Source organism: Ailuropoda melanoleuca, chromosome 5 (assembly GCF_002007445.2).
Source record: "Ailuropoda melanoleuca isolate Jingjing chromosome 5, ASM200744v2, whole genome shotgun sequence".
NCBI classification, from domain to species: domain Eukaryota; kingdom Metazoa; phylum Chordata; class Mammalia; order Carnivora; family Ursidae; genus Ailuropoda; species Ailuropoda melanoleuca.
In genome coordinates, this window is record NC_048222.1 from 30,299,544 (window position 1) to 30,318,668 (window position 19,125).

The following is a 19,125-nucleotide window of genomic DNA, read 5'->3' on the forward strand; positions in this document are numbered from 1 at the left end:
GAGTTGATGTAGGCTGACTCTGTTTTTTACAGGTTTTTCGGCGGGGGGTGCTGATCGGACTCCTCCCCCTCCTCCCTATCCAGTGCGCGAAGGGGGAAACTGGGCTGGGTAAAGGAGACTTTGGGGTGCAGGCCAGGAGAGCTGATCCATCTTTCCCCATCACCTGCTTAGCTCACCACTCGTCAGTCAGCAAGGGCGGAGGACTGAGGTCCCTGCCCGGCGCGGAGCCTCTGGGGGATGAGGGGGAGAACGGTACACGCGCCCTTGGTGCCATGGTACCAACCCAGTCGGTGTGAGGAGGGCTTGGGAGGATCTCCGAAGGGCCCTGCAGGAGGCACCACCCCCACAGAGACCAGGGCTTTCCTCAGCCAGCACCCCAGTTTTCTTTACTCCCCAGGGTGCCACCTTCACGGAGGCTCTGGGAGAGCCTGGCACTCAGCAGTGAGACAAGTTCAGGGTAGACTTCAGTGCTTGTCGAGCCAGGAAAACAGACACCCTAAAACATTTCAAAATGGGGAATTTAGGAAATTGTGACCAACTAGTGAAAGGGGTGACAGATCAAAAGGGGGGAAATCGAGGCCATCCATGAGTAATGGGGCAGACACAGTCAGCCCAGGGCTGCGTGGGAAATGGGATCCCCTGGCGGCCAGCATCGCCGCTGCTCTGCCCCCGGGACCTCATCCCCTGAGCAGGAAGCCTGGAGCTCCAACTCAGCCGCTCCTGCCAGAAGCGCCATCAGAGTCCGGGCTGGAGAGGCAGTTTCTCCTTTCCTCCGTCTTCCAGTCTGCTGCCTGGACCTCCCGTTGAAAAAACCACCTTAAGGGAGCCTGGGAAATGTAGCGTGAGGACTTCCAGCCCCCACGGAACAGAGGAGCACGGGGAGGAGTGGGCGCCAGAGCCGGCGATTAGCTAGCACAAGTACGAACACCCCGGCTCCGACATGAGCGGCCCCAGCGATGGTCAAGTCTGACACTTGCCTCCCTGTTTTTGCTGTTGCTGGCCAGAGCAATCTGAGCTCTGTCAAGTCCCAGAGGGTTCATCTCAGCCAGGAGAGTGACAACCCCAGGGGAATAGGACCCAAGGAGGAGGAAGAGGAATGCTTGGAACAGGGGCATCTCTGAAATTGAAAGCCTTGCTTATGATGGAATCTTCTGGTTTGCTTGATTTATTTTGCTCACCTCCCTATCCTTTTGCTCATGGCAAGTTGGAGACTGGCTCAGTTGTTAACGGCCAATCCTCTTCCCAGCACTAAAGAGGTAAGACTACAGGACACCAAATAACGAGACTGGGGAGAAGGCACGTCTCAGTACAAGTTTTCTGTTGTTACCTGGCTTCCAGTGCTGCAAAGAGATAGCATCACTCTGCTGTGTCACATTATTATTAGTATTACTAAGTGATATTCTTTATTAAGCACCTATTTCAGGCCAGGGATTCTACATACATCACCTCTTAATTCTCACCACTACCCTGCAGGTAAATATCATCACCTGCCCTTTACAGGTGAGGACGCACAATGAGAGAGATTAGCAGGTGTGCCTGGGGTCACTCAGCTGGGAAGAGGCATATTGATCCAGGGCCTCAGGACCTCTGCTTTTTACCCATGAGCAAAACTGGGGGAGCAAGTCGATCTCTTTTTAATGATGCGCAGGACAAATGAATCAAATATTTAGACTAAAAGAGAAGAAAGTAGGGGCTCCTGGGTGGCTCAGTTGTTAAGCATCTGCCATCGGCTCAGGGCCTGATCCCAGGGTCCTGGATCGGACCCCACGTCGGGCTCCCTGCTCCGAAGAAAGCTTGCCAACACAGGCTGAGAGCCTGCTTCTTCCTCTCCCACTCACCCTGATTGTGTTCCCTCTTGGCTATCTCTCTCTATTAAATGAATAAATAAATAAAAAGAAAGAAAGAAAGTAGCCTTAAGAGAATTAGAAGCTACTATCTTTGTAATAGTTCTTTAAAACTTCAGCAATAAGGGGAGCCTGGGTGACTCCGTTGGTTAAGCATCTGACTTCAGCTCAGGTCATGATTTCAGGGGCCTGAGATCGAGCCCCGCATTGGGCTCCCTGCTCAGCGGGGAGTCTGCTTCTCCCTCTCCCCCTTGGTTGTGCTCTCTCTCCCTCTCTCTCTCAAATAAATAAATAAAATCTTAAAAAAAAAAAAAAAGGAAGAAGAAGCAGTTTAGATACCACCAAAGAGGTCATTTTTGCATCTAAGGAAAGACCTATTGAAATTATCCAGAAAATAGTACTGGAAAACCAAGATGGAAAATGTCAACAGGAAGAAGAGCAGTACAAATTCTCATGCCGAGAAGGGAGTAGAAGATGGTATAATCCACTTGAGAAACAGCTTGGTAAAACCTAGTAAAGCTAAATGTGCCTGTGGTTGCTGTGGGGGGCATCACGGAGGTTCCACCCCCTTAGAACCTAGCCATTCGTTTCCATGACTGCAGGGCTCCCAGCTGACTTCCTCTCAGGGAAGTGCCCTTGCTGAAGGGAGCCTCCTTGCCCAGGATGAGTCCACCGCCCAGGGGCAGCCTATAGCCAACACTGGGGTATGAGGCCAAGCCACCTTGCCCAGTGTGGGACAGCTTGAAGGATCACCCCAGGGATCCCTGTCCAGAGACAAGCTTTCTGCGGCAACTACATTGCAGTTTAACTTCTCTGTCTACCCCATCCTGCCTCCTTCCAATTCCCTACAGCTGTTGTTCCAAAGACCACTCCCCACTGATGTCCTGTAAGTAAACCTCCAAATGTATTTCGGGAAGAGGCCGACCTGACGCCGTAGCCGGCTGTGAAACCCGCCAAATTACACCAAGACTCCTATAGGTTTTCACTGCAGCAGTAACAAAAACTTGGAAACAAAACAGCGTTCATCAACAGGAAAATGGATACACTTGATATATTTACACAATGTTAAAAAAAGAACTAGAAGAAACACACGGGAAAAGATTTTTATATAATCTTGAAGTGGATAAGCCTTTCAAAAGTCTACCCCATACACACAAAAGTTTCTAAGTTTCATGCAGTGCACACGAAACTTGGAGTTTATAAAATAAAAAAATGAAAAACCTTACTATATATACATCTTAAAAATTAATTTCCAGAGCTAAAACCATAAGACATTTAAATCAACCATGTAAAAAATATATATATATGTGACATAATAGGACAAAGAGTTAATTTCCTTAATATATAAAGAACACCTACAAATCAATAAGTAAAAGGTCAACAACTGATGGAAAAATGGGCAAAGGCTAAGAATAGAAAAAGAAATTCCTCTTAAACATATGAAAAGGTGCTTGGGGCACCTGACTGGCTCAGTCAGTAGAGCATACGACTCAATTTCGGGGTCTTGAATACAACCCCTATGTTGGGTATAGCGTTCACCTAAAAAACAAACATATAAAAAGATGCTCAATTTCACCCATAGTAAGAGAAATGCAAATTAAAACTACAATGAGATACTATTTTTTAAATCACCAAATTAACAAATACTAACAAGTGTGATGACATTGTGTTGGCAAGGGTGTGCAAAACCAGGCACTCTCATACACTTGGCGGGAGTAGAAATGGGCACAGTCTCCAGAAAGGGAAGATTGGCAGCACCTATGAAAATTTTTTAAAAATAATTTTGATCCATTTATAGTGACATGCATGGAGCTAGAGAGTATAATGCTAAGCAAAGTAAGTCCACCAGAGAAAGACAAATACCATATGATCTCATTCATATGTGGAATTTAAGAAACAAACCCAACAAGCAAAGGGGAAAAAATCAGACAAACCAGGAAACAGACTCTTAGAGAACAAACTCATGGTGACCGGAAGGGAGAGGGTCAAAGGATGCGGCAAACAGGTGATGGGGGTTAAGGAGGGCATTTGTGATGAGCACAGAGTGATGGATGGAAGTGATGAATCACTATACTGTGCACCTGAAACTAATCTAACACTGTGTTGACTAACTGGAATTAAAATAAAAACTGGATATACAAAAATTATAATTTTGATCCACAGTGGGCTCCATAGCTCAGTGTTCAGAGCAGTGGTCTTATAATAATTTTGATCCAGCAAAAGTAAAGGAAATAACAAAGATGTCTGAGACTATTGGTCCCAATCTACAATCTCAATTTACTGATAGACTTAAGTTGTTTAAATTCAATTTTAAAATCGCTCCTTTTGGGGCGCCTGGGTGGCTCAGTCGTTAAGCAGCTGCCTTCGGCTCAGGGCGTGATCTCGGCATTCTGGGATCGAGCCCCACAGCGGGCTCCTCCCCTGGAAGCCTGCTTCTTCCTCTCCCACTCCCCCTGCTTGTGTTCCCTCTCTCGCCGGCTGTCTCTCTCTTTGTCAAATAAATAAATAAAAACTTTAAAAAAATAAATAAAATCGCTCCTTTAATTTTTAAGTGAATTCCTCTTATTCGGTGTTTTCTAACTTCCCTTCCATAGTGGGTAGTGCAGTCTGGTGGAGAGAGCACAGGCTTTGGAGGAGTAAGATGGGGCTTGAGTGGGTCTTAGGAATAGAACCACCAGAGGGGCCCCGGGCTGGCTTAGTCAGAAGAATGTTTGACTCTTGATCTCGGGGTCCTGAGGTTTGAGTACCATGCTGGACATTGAGATTACTTTTTAAAAAATAAAGAAAATAAATAGAGCAGGAAAGACTCTTAAAGCTCACCATCCCCCTTCCCCTATCTCCCCATCCTCAATGGGCCCAGCCTATGGTTCTCCCCACAGGCAAGCTGTGAATCCACCAGGCCTTTGTCCTGCCAGAGAGAGAGGCTCTGCTTGGCGGATGGACCGTCATCCAACCTGAGGCGTCCTCACTGGATAAAGCCTTGGGCAAGCCCCCTCCTGGCCCCCTCTCGTGGTAGCCCTCACTGAGGCATCAACTCTTCTAATTTCTTGTGCCCAGGAGAGCAAACTGGCTTCAATGGCCAACATAGACCAGGCCACAGTGACTTTTTGTAGAAAGAACATCCTGGTCCCAGAGGGAGGTCCCCAGAGCCTCTTGGATCTGTCCAGTACCTGGTGCTTCTGGACAGGCCTCCCGGGGCCCCATGCCTGGCTAACACCATCTCCTGAACCCTCCAAAGGCTCCCGCCCACCCTCTGATTTCTCCACCTCAGCTCCACATGTGGGGTTTACGTAGCCCTGGAGTTAAGCGAAGCCCCCCTCTGGCCTCCTCAGTTATAATTCCCCTCAGACACCACAAATTACTTCCTTAGCCCGGAGACTCCCAGCCTCCCGGGTCTTTGGTCCTAGGTCCCAGGTCCTTGTATCCTCTCCTCACCCTGTCCTTCTGGGCCCTTGAAGTTTCAAAACATTCCCCAGTTTGCTCCTGTAATCACCTAGGGATCCCTGAAGGCCCTCATGCCCCACCCCTCCCACTTCCTGGAGCCTGGACTGGGCCGCCCAACCCCAGAGCCTCCCAGCCATCCTGCCTCTGCCCTCTGTCCCCGCAGGCCTGGGCCCGTGGGAAGGGGCAGGCCTGGCTGTGGAGCCCCTCCTCCTTTTGGCCCTGCCTGGAGAGGGAGGGATAAAGGTGCACTGGAGCAGCCCACTTGTTTCTCACTAGGGGCGGCAGCTGGAATGGACCTCACAGAGGCAGATGGCAGCAGTCTTGGTAGAGAGAGCAGCCCCGGCTCCCAGCGGCCATACAGGTAGGGGTCTGGGTCTCGGGGAACCCGGGAAAGGTGGGAGAAAATGCTTTGAGGTTCAGCCTGGCTTTCGAAAGCCCAGTCTCTAAGAATGTGGGGTGCATCCGGGGGAGGAGGGGCTTCCTTAGCCCCACCCCAGTGTTGGAAGGGTCTAGAGATCATTTCCCATGCCCTCGTAGTCCACAGGAGGAGACTGAGACCAGAGAGGAGAAAAGACATACCAAGGCCGCCCAGCTCAGTCAGGGCTAGCTCAGGGTCTGACCATTCCCCAGTTGCCTTCTTTCTCTTCCACCCACCCAAGATTTCTGTGCCCAGAAACACCAGACAGTGGGTGGGATCTGGTGTCCTGGTCACCTCTGTTCCCCCAACACTTAGCATGGAGCCAGATGTTCATCAGCATTTGAATGGAAACAGGTCAGGTTGAACATTACGCCATTAGAGCGCCATTCCTTTGCGTATGCTCACTCACTAGGCCTTGCATCCAACATACATACCTAAGCATAAATTCATTTTACCAACACCTTGAAGAGATGAGTTCCCCACACAGAACTGAAATTTGGGTAAAGGCACAATACTTGTAGATCTTAGGGTCTCAGAAGAAGTGGTTTTTCCTAGGCTGGAAAGAAAGGCACCTAAGTAGCAAGAGGGAGGCAAAAAAACCAAAAATGAACATTTACTGAAGGGGATTTTCAGTTGTTCCTTCCTGAGCTTTGGACAGGACCAGGTGGCAGCCTAGACTAAGTTTGGACCCTCAAGTTTTAGAACTCTAATCAGGGGGCTCATCGCCCAGCCACCCCCCCTTCTTTACTGGACCCAACCCTACAACCCGCAGTCCCCTCTCATCTACCCAGCCCCCTACAGTGTAGTCCTGACTCCCCAGGCTTACCGCTCAAGGGTCCACAGCCCCAGCACCCCACATACCACGCCCCAGGCCCAGATTACCTGTGCGCTCTGGCTGCTCTGGAGGGATCTTTGGATCCCCCTTGGTTTCAGAGCTTGGCTCGAGAAATTCCCCCAATCAGGCAGCCCTCGCCCCTGACAAGCCGCTCTCAGTTACCTAGAGAACGATGGGGCTGAATGAGGACGCCTGGGTCCTAGGTCTTGTTCGGAGTCCCAGGGCAGTTACTTTACCTCTCTGAGCCTCAAATTTGGAAAACAGAAAATGACTCCTGACTTCTAAGGCTTGTTTTGAGGGTTAAATGAACCAATTTGATGTTTCCACAAGCAAAATGTGTTTCATTGGTACGTTAAGGGTGTGCGGGTGGAGGGCCCAAGCAAATAACAATAAAAACAGGTTTAAGCAATGTTGGGTTAGATGGAACAGGGTCCTTACCAGAGCCTTTAAAAAAAAATTTTTTTTTCAAAGATTTATTTATTTATTTTAGAGAGAACGTGAGTGTTGGGGGAGGGGCAGAGGGAGAGAATCCTCAAGCAGACTCCCTGCTGAGCATGGAGCCCTACAGGGGGCTTGATCCCAAGATCCCATGAGATCATGACCTGAGCTGAAACCAAGAGTCAGACTGAGCCACCCAGGCACCCCTACCAGAGCCCTTACTATGTTCACGTACAATAAGCCATATACAGCATGACTCCAAGAAAATATAGAAGGAAGGGATACTCAAATGGATTTGATCATAAAGCCCCTCACCCCTTTTCCCGTGGCTCATTGAAGGGGCTGAGCCCCCTGTGGACACTCTTGGAGAGCTCGTGTCGCTGAGCCGCTCTGTCCGTGAAGGAGGTAGTTGGTGGCCCCCTCATGGCCGTCCTGGAGGTTGGCCTCCGTGGTGGGCTCTGGGGAAAGCAAAGCCATCCCGGCACATCTCCCCTTCCAGACGATTTCCACCGTTGGACTGAGGAGGAACCCACAAGTGCTTCCTCTGAGGGTTACTGGCTCCTCCTCTAGGGTCACCACCACCCCCACCCCCGCTTCCATGGTGACTCCTTTCCACCTCACCCCTCCCTCCACCTTCCCCAGCCCTGCAGAACTTTGGCTGTCACCCACTGGTCTGGTCCCTACCCCAGCCCAGCCTCTTCTTCTTTTCTCCCCACATGGTAACCGGGAGCAGAAACATACAGGACTAGGCATGTTCCACAAACCTCCTGAAAGCAATTCAGAAAACCGCATGCCCCTCCAGGCTCCAAGTGACCTAGTGGTTTGCATTGTAATGTAAATTGTTGCAAAGATGATCATTTCTAAAGTATTACGAATAGTCCCACTTTTAAAAGAACAACTACTTTTTAGAAAAAAAAATCCAAAAGAACTTTTTAGAAGACCTGTTTAAAGAGAAGTTACATGACTAAATCAAATGCTTTTTGTCCTTTCTGAATCTTTCCTCTCCAAGGCTGGCACTTGAGGTAAGCTTTTGAGGGGGGGTGTGTTCGAAGCCTTGAGCCACCAGACCTTGCCCTCGGTCCTGCGGCAGCGGCTCACGTTTTCCAAGCCAGGCAGTGAGCGTGAGGACAAGGCAGCCCGGAGCGCTGGGCTGGGGCAGGCCGTAGTTCTGGGTCGAAACCTCAATCCAAGGCATTTGGGGCTGCTGGCTTTCCGTCCAGCCAGGGAGCTTGCTGTGTGGGCCGCTGACCGGAAATGGCAGGTGAGCGGGTGGCTGTGAATAAATACATTGTTCTTTTCGTGTATCCAGTGGCATCTAACTACCGGAGAGATTTTACACATAATGTCATCCAGCTAAAAGTATATATAATATATATATTTTATATGTGTGTATGTGCCTGTGTGTGTATATATATATGCACACACACACACAGGCTCTTATAGTTGGCTTTTTTTAAAGATTTTATTTATGTGAAAGAGAGAGTGAGAGAGCGCAGGAGCACAGGGTGAGGGGCAGACTCCCCACTGAGCAGGGAGCTCGGTCCTGGGGGATCATGACCTGAGCCAACTGACAGATACTTCACTGATTGAGCCAACCAGGCACCCCAAATACAGGCTCTTACAGTTTTACATAATTCCTTTTTTCCCTTAAATACCTTCTCTATTTCACTTCCCCACAGAATTTTATCTTAACATAGTTTTTTTTTTTTTTTTAAAGATTTTATTTATTTATTCGACATCTAGAGACAGCCAGTGAGAGAGGGAACACAAGCAGGGGGAGTGGGAGAGGAAGAAGCAGGCTCACAGCAGAGGAGCCTGATGTGGGGCTCGATCCCATAACGCCGGGATCACGCCCTGAGCCGAAGGCAGACGCTTAACCGCTGTGCCACCCAGGCGCCCCTATCTTAACATAGTTTTATTCTCAGATTCCGTCTTTTACTGATGACAACATTCTATCTTCCTGAAACAAAAATATTTGTGAAACTTATTTTTTTCTGGATGTTGTTATTAATAGTACTCAATTGATCAAAACAACTTAAATATGTTACATACTTTAACAGTTCACTATTAACAAAATTTTCTTTTTTTTTTTTTTGTAAAGATTTTATTTATTTGACAGAGAGAGAGCACAAGCAGGGGGAGCAGCAGGGAGAGGGAGAAGCAGACTCCCCGCTGAGCAGAGAGCCCCATGCAGGACTCGATCCCAGCACCCTGGGTTCATGACCTGAGCTGAGGGCAGACACTTAACTGACTGAGCCACCCAGGCGCCCCTAAATAACAAAAAATTTTCTTTAGAAAACTTTCTCTTGCGATAAATGGGACAGTTGCTTTTCTTTCTCCCCCGCTGCCAAAAGGTCATGTGTCCATGGGTAAATATTACTTATTGCTAGAATAAGCCAGGGTTCAACATCAGTTTCTATTTTCAATTTTTAAAAAGGATTTATTTATTTATTTTAGAGAGAGAGCACCTAAGTGCACAAGCGCATTCTTTGAATTTCCTCTGAATTAAATGCCAAAATTGACATAGTGGTCCATCATCAAAAATTACTGTGTAATGATCTTGCATTACACTCCCGGCCCTCACAACAGCTCCCATAAAAATAGCAACAGTACGAACCACTACTATTATTATTACATTACTATGTAATAACAGAATAGTCCTCACTGGAATAATGATTATTACCTCTCACACCTCCTCAAAGGCCTTCCCTGGCCACCCCCACCCTGCCAGCTGTTTATCTCTGGCTGAACCCTTCTCACGGCCTGTGTTTGGGTCGGTTGTGTCCTGGGAGGCAAATCAAATTTTAACTCTTTGTTTAAAAGTTTGATATTTTGGTCATCATAGAATTTTTTGGCATGAATTTTGATCTTTTAAATATTATTTCTTGTGTTAGTGAGGTTTTGGGGGTGCACTCTCTGAAATTTCGTGCCTGAGGTGGATGCCTCACCCCCCTCCCCCTCCTAGTGGCCCTGGTTTCTTGGTTCTCTGCCGTCACCTCAGCAGGAGCTCCACAGGCAGGTTTTTCTGGGGGGTTTCAGGCTCTTGTAAATGAAGGACCATGTGACCCACAGTCTGGCACCTTCACCAACAAGCCTGGGGCCTGTTGTCCGTGGCTCTCTCCCCCTGCCTGCTTCTCCGCCAGGGCCTGACCATTGGACGTTCTTTGGGGAATGATGCTGGCCACTCCACGGCTGACCCTCGCCTTGGGCTGGCAGTCTGTGTTCTCTTGCGACTAGAATAAGGCCTCCGTCCCCATCCCTGATGCCCTGATGCCCTGACCACTCGTGGGTGGTCTCATTCACCCTCCAGGCACAGAAGCACATGACAAGAGTGGACAACTGTCCCAGCGCCCTGGCCCAGGCTGAACATGTAGTAGGTTCTCAGTAAACACCTGCCCCACCAGCCTCCCCCTTCCCTTTTCCACCCCCACCTTCTCCCTCAGAAGCCCCTGTAGTAATGATGACGAGGATGAGAACAGCTAAGATTGGGGGCGCCTGGGTGGCTCGGTCGTTAAGCATCTGCCTTCGGCTCAGGGCGTGATCCCAGGGTCCTGGGATCGAGCCCCGCATCAGGATCCCTGATCCACTGGGAAGCCTTCTTCTCCCTCTCCCCCTCCCCCTGCTTGTGTTCCCTCTTTCACTGGCTGTCTCTCTCTCTGTCAAATAAATAAATAAAATCTTAAAATAGAAAAAGAAAACAGCTAAGATTTATTGAGGGCTTGCTATATATGTTGTCTTTATTTTTTAAATTTTTAAAAGATTTTATTTATTTGAGTGAGAGAGAATATGAGAGCAGGGGTGAGGGGCAGAAGGAGAAACAGACCCCCCAGTGAGCAGGGAGCCCGATACGGGACTTGATCCCAGGACCCTGGGATCATTACCTTAGCCGAAGATAGATGCCCAACCGACTGAGCCACCCAGGCGCCCCCATATATTGTCTTTAAATATATCGTGTCATTTAAATTTGACCTCACCCCATGAAATAGGTACTAATATTATCCCCATTTTACAAATAAAGAGACTGAGGCATGGAAAGTTTGTCCAAGCTCACACAAGCAAGTAGTGGTATCAGGTAGAACCAGCTATGTAATCTGGGGGACCCCGTTCAAAATGAGTATCAGGGTCCTTGTTCAAAAATGTAATCATTTCAGAGGTGCCTGGGTGGCTCAGTCAGTTAAGTGTCTGCCTTTGGCACAGGTCATGGTCTCAGGGTTCTGGGATCGAGCCCCGCATCGGGCTCCCTGCTCAGTGGGGATCCTGCTTCTCCCTCTTCTTCTGCCTCTCCCCACCCTGCTCGTGCTCTCTCTCAAATAAATAAAATATATTTTTTAATGTAATCCTTTCAAGAGGGCAGCAGCAGATCATTTAAGCAAGTGCAGGGCCCCTGTGTGACTGCAGATCTCTGCCCATGAGGCTGGCCCAGGTACCAGAATTTGAACCCAGAGTTCTGACTCCAGAACCCACAAGACTCTGGTGCTTGGAGGAAGGAAGAGTAATCACTGGGATTTACTGAGCACCCCCTACGTGCGTTGTGCAAAATCTTAAAAGAACCCTCACAGCCCTCACCCTGAGGTAACAATGAGGGGTTGCTAACCTGATTTTAAGGGTGAGGAAACCAAACATTAGGGAATTACCGCCCACCCCCGGGAACCCCAGAAGGTCAGGATCCGAGCCCAGGACCAATTCCAGAGCCGGTGCTCTGTGATCCTGCAGCCTCTGTCTAAGGATCACAAAGGCAGGAACTAAACAGGGCTGAGCGTGACTCAGACAATCTCTCAGGACCTTTGCCCGAGGGGCCCGGCAGGTGTCAGGAAGGTGTCCCAGGTCTGCAGATACTTCCAGAGAGGCTTCTGCTTCCACGGAGACCAATGCAGGTAAGCACTGTTTTCCTCGAATGGGGAAGAGGGTGGGGGATGCAGGAGGCATCCTCCCTCCACGCACCATGCATCTTCCCAAAGCCTCTTCTCCCCTCTCGGCTCCAAACTCGAGGCTGAGCTAGCTCCGAGCCCTGGAGGGTCCATCCGAGTCTCACGCTTCTCTTTCCCAATGCAGCTATCAGCACCCTCAGCCCCCTGGCCACCTGGAGTGGGGCCGGCGCCATTCGGAGCCACGTGTCGCCCTGCCGAGACCCCAGCTGGGGCTGACCCGCAGGGGCTCCGAGCCCACCTACCTGCCCTCCGTGGCTGTGGGTTGGGACTGGCCCGGGGCCTGCTGGGCCATGGGGCCCGGCCTGGCAGGCTTGGCCAGCAAGGCCAAGGAGGTTGGTGGCAGTTCCTGGAAATTCCTCTCACCATCATGTAAGTCAACAGGGGCCCTTGGAGGGGGGCACAAGTGGGATCTGAAACCGGGGTTCCTGTGCTGTCTCTGAGCAAGGTTTATATTTCTTCTACCCCTTTCCCACCTCAAGATTCCCAGCTAGAGGGGAAACTTTCCTCCAGCTCTGTCGTTGTCTACGTTCTAGAAGCGGAGTATCATGGTGCCCGTGGAGTCAAAGCACCTAGTTTCAAATGCCGGCTCCACCACTTAGCAGCCGTGTGATCTTGGATAAGTCACTTAACCTCTCTGGACGTCCGTGTCCTCATCTACAAAAGGACACTGATAACACTACGTGTCTCACAGGGTCTTAGGAGGTGTGGTGAGTCCATGAATGTGCTGTGCTTAGCTCACAGTACCGGACACAGAGTAAACACTAAATGTGAGTGGTTATTTTTTTAATTACTGCTCTAATACAGTGCTGTCCAACTGAAATACAAGTTACACATATAGTTTTTAACAGCTTGGTTGAGATATAATACACAAATTCACCAATTTAAACTATACAATCCAATGTAATATATTCAGAGTTGTGCAAACTTTACCACTATCTAATTTTAGAAGATTTTCATCACCCCAAAAAGAAGCCCATTAGCAGTCACTTCCCCTTCCCCCTCTCCCCAACCACTGGCAACCACTAAACTACTTTCTGTCTCTATGGATTTGCCCGTTCTGGACATTTCATATAAATGGAATCACATACCATATGGCCCTTTCTGGCTGGCTTCTTTTCCTTGGCATCACATTTTCTAAGTTCATCCATGTTGTAGCATGGATCAGTATTTCATTCCATTTTTTTAAAAGATTTTATTGATTTATTTGACCAAGAGAGAGCACAGGCTGGAGGAGGGGCAGAGGGAGAGGGAGAAGCAGGCTCCCGGCTGAGCAGGGAGCCTGATGTGGGACTCGATCCCAGGACCCTGGGACCATGACCTGAGCTGTGAAGGCAGACGCTTCACCAACTGAGCCACCCAGGCACCCAGTACTTCATTCCTTTTTATGGCCGAATATTATTCTGCTGTATGAAAGTACCGCCTTTTATTTTATTAATTCATCAGTTAATGGACATTTGAGTTGTTTTGCTTTTTGGCTCTTACGAATAATGTTGATACAAGCATGCATGTACAAATTTTTGTGTGGACATATGTTTTCATTTCTCTTTGGCATATACCTAAGAGTAGAATTTCTGGATCATATCATAACTCCGAATTTAATATTTTGAGGAACTGCCAAGCTGTTTTCCAAAGCAGTTGCAATTCACATATGCAATTTAAATGTTTCTAGTAGCCATGTTAAAAAAGTAAAAAGCAGGGACACCTGGGTGGCTCAGTCGGTTAAAATCTGACTCCTGATCTCAGCTCAGGTCTTGAGTTCAAGCCCTGTGTTGGGCTCCACACTGGGTGTGGGTGTGGAGCCGACTTAAAAAAAAAAAAGTTAAAAAGCAACAGGTGAAGTTTAATTTTCTTATTACATTTAACCCGATTTATTAAAAATTCTATATCAAAAAAAATTCTGTATCCAATATTATCCCAACCTGTAATCAATATGAAGAAGTTATTAATGGAATATTTTGGAGTCTTTTTTAGTCCTCAGCTTTGAAATCTCACGTGCATTTTATGCTTCCGGCCCATCTCCATTCAGACCAGCTGTGGTTCAGGTGCTCGATAGCCACACGTGGCCAGTGGCTGCTGTTATCAGACAGTGGTTCTCCATGGCTGTATCAGAGACTTCCAATTCCGCCTGGAGTCTGAGCTACTCGGGCCGGACTTTGTGTAGCTATAGCCCTGTGCGCAGCAGGCACCGGGCAGAGGTTGCAGGAATGAGTCAATGAACGAATGGACCCAGTTTCCCCCAACAGCTGCTGATGACAAACACAGCTACTCCCCGAAACATCGGGCTACGTCAGATCCGGTCCGGGAGCTCGGGCCCCACTTCAGAGCCTGGACCAGGAGGTGCAGCAGGTAGTGGGGGAGAGGCAGTGGCAGAGGATGCCATGCTGGACCTCTGAGCTGCCCAGGCCAGCTGGAGGAGGGCTCTGTGGTCCCCGGGGCTGTATTTGGGGCAGTGGTGTGTCTGTGAGTGGGGGGAGGGGGGATGTGCTCTGACCCTGCGTGTGGCCGCAGAGGGAGCAGGACAGTCGGGACGCTGTGTGTGGCATCTGCATGGACAAGGTGTGGGACAAGCCCAACGCTGAGTAGATCTTCGGCATCCTGCCCAGCTGTAGCCACGCCCACTGCCTGGGCTGCCTGCGCACATGGAGGAAGGACCAGCAGAACTTCCCACTGGACGTCTTCAAGTCAGTGTCAGGAGGAGCCGGGAGGGAAGCCTCTCAGAGAGGTCTGGGCTTGTGACTATTCTCCCACCCCACCACCCCCACAGGGCCTGTCCCCAGTGCCGGGTCCATTCCAGCTACATCATCCCCCACAAATTCTGGGTGAGCAAAGGGGCTGAGAAGGAGCGGCTCATCAGGAACTTCAAGGCTCGGACCAGGTGAGCCTGGCAGGAGGACTATGACAGGGTAGGGGAGAGGGGAAGGCAGCCCCTGCTCCACTCCGGCTCAGCCTTGGTTCCCAGCCTGGGATCCCCCAAATCCTAGAAGTTCAGAGTGATGGAGTTGGCAGATGAGGATGTGAGCTGTTTCCACTATTTCAGAAGGTGACTGAGACAGCAGCAGCACATCGAGCCCAAGTTTCTCTGCCAGCAGGGCTCAGGGGCAGTGCAGGGTGTCTCCGGTTTTCTCAGCAAACTGAGGAGCCCTGCTTAGCTTTTACTTTTTTTTTTTTTTAAGCAAGAAGGTAAATTGATAGGAATACATGTTGTTGCGCAGATGATCTTTGACATGGGGTCTCTGAGAAGGAGACCAAGAGGTCAGCCCTCGGAGCAAGGGAAAAGGTGGGTAGGTTTTCATCTCTTGTGGAGGGTGGACATACTTCCAGATATGGAAGGAGGTACAATTCCAGGTTCTTAATTACACCTGCCCAAAGGGTTAATTATACTCAACATATGCAAAGTATATTTGGACAAAGGGTGGGATAGAAAAAGGCCTTGTCTCCACCTGTGAGACGTTCAGCCTTGTTGAGAAGTCTCCTGGATTTTGTCCGTGAACTATAACAGCTGGATCAACCAAGTGACTGAGACAACACTCCTGGGTGAACCTCACAGAGGAGGAAGTATTTGAGCTGGCAGTTGGAAGAGGAGTAGGAGCTCCTCAGGAGGAGAGAAATAAGAGCACTCCAGGCAGAGACAGGCCAAAGTGGGGAACTACTGGCATCCGGGGTACCAGTCGGGAGTCGCCGGAAGGGAGCACCCAGGCCCAGGGGTGATAGGAGACGAGGTAGATGAAGGGGTTAATATGTAATGACAGACTTCACACATTATCAGCTCCATGAAGTAGGGCATCTGTGATCCTCACGCCGCAGAAGAAACCGAGGCATGGTCTTTATGACTTCAGGGAGAAAGTGGGGTTTGAACCCAGGCATTCTGACTCCCAGTGCATCCTGAGAGGAAGGGGGGCGGATATGCACTTGAGAGGAAAAAGGGCCAGACCTGGGTGGCCAACTGACTGTGAGGTAGAGAAGGAAAATTTAAGATAATGACAGTCGGGTGCCTGGGTGGCTCAGTCTACTAAACGTCTGCCTGAGGCTCAGGTCATGATCCCGGGGTCCTGGGATTGAATCCCACATTGGACTCCCAGCTTAGTGGGGAGTTTGCTTCTCCCTCTCCCTCTCCCCTTTTCCCCTACTCACGCTCTCCCTCACGCTCTCAAATAAATAAATAAATACAATCTTTAAAAAATAATAAGATGATGAATATTTTCAGCACAGGTGGCCACAGGATGGCATGATCACATGAGCGCAGAGAGGGAGCAGCTGATGGGGAATTTGGACAGGTTGAGTGGGGGGGTTTTGTAGGCTGTCCAGATGGAGGGGGTCCTGTCTGACACTAGGTTTGGGTAAATAGGAGGAGGAAGAAGAGAAAGGGCCGGTCGTTTAGAGGGATTCCCAGGCTTCCAGCCTGGGGAGTCCATGGGGTCCTGCATTCGCACTGGGACTGCAGGAAGTGGTCAGAACTCAAAGGTGTGGGGCAGGGAATGATACTGCAGAGGAAAGGCTATTAACAGGCTATTAACAGGCTATTAACAACCCTTTTCTTTCTCCCTCTCATCCATCCTTCTCAGCAAGAAGGAAGCTGGTCCTACGTAAGCGGATCACAGGTTGCCCACAAACCTCCCGGTAGCTGACCTTCCACTCCGTTGGTGGTATTATTGAAACTTAGTGCGAAGAAGGAAAAGAGATTCCCCGGAGCACTGCTGGCCCAAATAGACCTTGCGGGACTTAGAGAAAGGCGTCTTTTAAGACACTTTATTGCCATCTGCTGGAAAATAGTTGTAATAAATGTAGTAACTACACTGTGATGCCAGTGGGGGCTGCACGAGTGGCGCCTTTGTGGTATATACAACCTACCCAACCTTACATGTCAGCCTTTTTCCTGGGGCAACAGGGCTTGCAGGCAACAGTCTTCTCTCCTTCTGTCCTCTCATAGCCAGATCCGATGTCGACTCTTCATGCAAGGGAACGGCCGCTGCCCCTTCAAGTCTGATTGTATTTATCTGCACCGGCAACCGGATAAAGCCCTGACTTCGGATCCTCCCTGGACTGAGAGTATGCAGCTGACCTCTGGGAGTGAGGTGGTAACAGCAGGGATATGGGACAGGGAGGCTGCTGGTCATGTTTACAACAAATGTCTGCGATAAATGTAAAAGCCATACACGGTGTCCATGATGATATCGGTCCCTGCTCAGATGGGGCATCTCTGTGCTATGTACAACCTGCCCGACTTTATATGTCAGTCTTGCTTCTCTTGTTCCTGGGGCAATAGGGTCGAAGCTGATGGGTTTTCATTGATTTCTTTCTCTATTCCCAGGCGCTGGGCCCAGCAGGGTTCCTAGGGGGCACTGAGCAGGAGGACGAAGTGTTCTTCATGAACTGTGCCTTGGCCATGACCTTCTGGGGTTCAGAACTCTTACTGGGTCCCGATACTTCTTACCTGGGCCTTCTGTAACCAGGATCAACATGTGGGGGATGGAGCTGAGGGGCAGGGATTGCTAGGTGATAGGTCTGTTCCCTTTCAGGGCTTGGTGGGGGCTGAAAGTAGCAAGCCCTCCACGCCCATGAAGCACAGCAGACGCAGCTGGGGACCAAGGGATGAGGTGGAGGGCTCTTGTGAAAGAGAAAGCATTTACTCCCTTGCCAGGGACTTGGTTTTTAACTTTGCTCTTTTGTAGGATTCTGAAAGAAAACCAATAAAATGCATCTAAACCATCACTGCTGGTATCTAAAGAGTGTCTGCTCATAGCCTGGATGCCCTCCCGCTGACCAAGGGTTGTTTCTGCATTCATTCTGTTGCAATATCACCCGTCACTTAGCCTCTGCAAAACTTCACTTTATGCTCCTAAGAGTATGAGAGTGGAAAGGGCAAATAACATCTTAGTATTAAGAAAATAGTAATGACATCACAGATCCCATGAAAAGGTCTCCAGGATCCCCCAGAGTACTTGAGCCACCCTTAGAACTTTCCTCCCTGCTCTCCTTCCCATTGGCTAGAATGCCAACCTCAGTGGGCATAAGCCAAAGCCACCATCGCAGGGTAAAGCTGAGAGTTGAGGACTGGAAAGGCACTGAAGGTTATTTAGCATTCCTGACCCTACCCCCTACTTGTCAGGTCCTGCCCCCCCCAACAGCTGGTCATTTGAACACCAAAGACATCTTCTATGCAGTTAGAACAGTTAACCTGAGATAGAGGTGTTGGCAAAAAACTTCTTTCCTGCTATTTAAGCCTTTGCAAAGCAGTCACTCTGTAAGAAATACTCCTTAGTCTTTCCCAACACCTCCCTTAAAATTATTTTGGGGGGAAAAATGGCTCCAATGGAAATCAGATCCAGCTCAAATACTCCTATGGCTTACCATACTGTTCAGGGGCACCTGGCTGGCTCAGTCAGTAGAGAATGCAACTCTCAATCTCAAGGTCGTGAGTTCAAGCCCCACATCGGGTGTAGAGATTACTTAAAAACAAACAAGATATTCCTATGGCTTACCATATTATTTAGAGTGAAAGCCAAAGTCCTCTTTATGACCTCAAGGCCTCACAAGATTTAGTCCAGTTACCTTTCTGATCTCTTCTCTGATTACTCTCCAGCAAGTACATTCTGCTCTAGCTGCATTATGTCTCGGGCTCTTTGCGTGTGCTGTTCCCCCTGCCTGAAATGACCTCCCCAAAGATCTCTATCTGACTTGCTTTCTCCCTTATCTTCTTCAGGTTCATTTTGCCTGACTACCTACTTAAAATTACCTCACCCTATCTCCCTTCCCAGCTATCTTCTTCGTGAAAGCACTAATCACAATCAAACATTCTATTGTTTACTTACTAGTTGTCTCTCCTCTCTAGAGTGTCAGCAACAATGAGGAGGGTCTTTGTTTTGTTCCCTGGATCCCCAGCCCTAGGTGCTCAGTAAAGGTTTATTGAATAAATAGATGTGTGTGGCTGCAGAAGCTGGGAGAATGGTAAATAGAAACTGGAACCCAGAGTAGGGTTTATGGGTGCTGTGGGGGCTCTTCTCCCCTCTCTATTTATTTTTAAGACTATTCATTTGGGAAAGAGAGCACAAACAAGGAGAGGCAGAGGGGGAGGGAGAAGCTCACTCCCCGATGATCTGGGAGCCCGACGTGGGGGTCGTCCTCGGGCGCGATCACAGGACCTGGAGATCATGACCTGAGTTGAAGGCAGATGCTTAACCATCTGAGCCACCCAGGAGCCCCATCCCCTATTTTTTTTTT